The sequence below is a fragment of the Arachis hypogaea genome, chromosome 10 (assembly GCF_003086295.3).
Source record: "Arachis hypogaea cultivar Tifrunner chromosome 10, arahy.Tifrunner.gnm2.J5K5, whole genome shotgun sequence".
Taxonomy (NCBI): Eukaryota; Viridiplantae; Streptophyta; class Magnoliopsida; order Fabales; family Fabaceae; genus Arachis; species Arachis hypogaea.
In genome coordinates, this window is record NC_092045.1 from 15,834,112 (window position 1) to 15,836,397 (window position 2,286).

A 2,286-nucleotide genomic window follows, 5' to 3' on the forward strand; every position below is an offset into this window, starting at 1 on the left:
TGACTGTGACGAGCTTCAAACTCCTGAGGGCGGGGCGTTAGTGAAGACGCAAAAGAATCTCTGGATTCTATTCTGGCCTGATTGAGAACCGACAGATGGATAGCCGTGCCGTGACAGGTGCGTTGAACATTTCCACTGAGAGGATGGGAGGTAGCCACTGACAACGGTGAAACCCTTGCATACAGCTTGCCATGGAAAGGAGTAGAAGGATTGGATGAAGACAGTAGGAAAGCAGAGAGACGGAAGGGACTAAGCATCTCCATACGCTTAACTGAAATTCCCACCAATGAATTACATAAGTACCTCTATCTTTATCTTTATGTTTTATTCGTATATCACCCATATCCATTTGAGTTTGCCTGACTAAGATTTACAAGGGACCATAGCTTGCTTCATACTAACAATCTCTGTGGGATCGACCCTTACTCGCGTAAGGTTTATTACTTGGACGACCCAGTACACTTGCTGTTAGTTGTGCGAATTGTAGTGATCACAATTTCGTCCACCAAGTTTTTGGCGCCGTTGCCGGGGATTGTTGAGTTTGGACAACTGACGGTTCATCTTGTTGCTTAGATTAGGTATTTTTTTTTCTTCAAAGTTCTTAAGAATGAATTCTAGTGTCTCAAGGTGATGTTCTTATCATCACCAAAGCTGATTGATCTTCATCAATTTAGCCCTTGAATGCAATGTTCTGCTGAAGCTTAGCTAGCCATGTCTAATTCCTTTAGACTGAAGCTTTAGACTAACATTGCATGATTCCTGGAATTCTCATTAAGAATTTTGATATCTTTATTTTCTTTTCCACTTAATTTTTGAAAAATCCAAAAAAAAAAACCAAAAATATTTCATGTTTCTTGTTGAGTCTAGAGTCTCATATTAAGTTTGGTGTCAATTGCATGTTTCTGTTCTCCTTGCATTCATGCATGTGTCTTCATTAATCTTCAAGTTGTTCTTGATGATTTCATTGCTCTGATCTTTGAATTCTATTGACTTGAGTGTTTATGTGTCTCATATGCATTCTCATTTTGTTAGTTCATTAGTATACAAACTCTAAGTTTGGTGTCTTGCATGCATTGTTATTTGATTTTAGTTGCATTTTGATTATTCCTCATTATTAAAAATCCAAAAATATTTTTAATTTGTGTCTTTTCAAGTCAATAATACAGAGAATTGAAGATTCAGAATATACAGCAGAGGAATTATACAGAAAAAGCTGAGCGTTCAAAATGCCCAGTGAAGAAGACAGACTGGCGTTTAAACGCCAGCCAGGGTGCCTGGCTGGGCGTTTAACGCCCAAAAGGGTAGTAGTTTGGGCGTTAAACGCCAGAATGTGCACCATTCAGGGCGTTTAACGCCAGGATGGCACAAGAGGGAAGATTTTGTTTTCAAATCAAATTTTTTCAAGTTTTCAAATTTTTCAAAATCAAATCTTTTTCAAATCAATTTTTTTCAATCAAATCTTTTTCAAAATCAATTTCTTTCTATTTTCAAAGATACTTGCTATCAATTAATGATTTGATTCAACAATTCAAGTATGTTGCCTTTTCTGTTGAGAAAGGTTTAATGTTTAAATCATATCTTTCTTGATAGCCAAGTCATTATTTTTAAAATCAAATCTTTTTAAAATGTTTTTCAAATCATATCTTCTCAATCACATTTTTTAAACCAATCAAATCTTTCTAATCACATCTTTTTCAAAATAGTTTTCAATCATATCTTTTTAATTTCTAATTTCAAAATCTTTTTCAAAAATCACTTTATTTCTTTCCCACTTTTATTTTCGAAAATCAATTAGTGTTTTTCAAAATGTTTTCAAAATCTTTTACTTAATTTCGAATATTTCTTCCCCTCTTCTCACATCCTTCTATTTATGGACTAACACTATTCCTTAATGCACAATTCGAACTCCATCTCTCTTGATAAGTTCGAATTTTCTATCTCTCCTTTCCATTTTTCTTTTCCTCTGACACCTCAAGGAATCTCTATACTGTGACATAGAGGATTCCACATTTTCTTGTTCTCTTCTCTTTCATATGAGCAGGAGCAAAGACAAAGCATTCTTGTTGAGGCTGATCCTGAACCTGAAAGGACCTTGAAGCGAAAGCTAAGAAAAGCTAAGGCACAATTCTTTGTAGAGACCTAACAGAAATCTTCAAAGAAGAAGAACACATGGCAGCCGAAAACAACAACAATGCCAACAATGCAAGGAGGGTGCTGGGTGACTTTACTGCACCTACTCCCGACTTCTATGGAGAAGCATCTCTATCCCTGCCATTGGAGCAAACA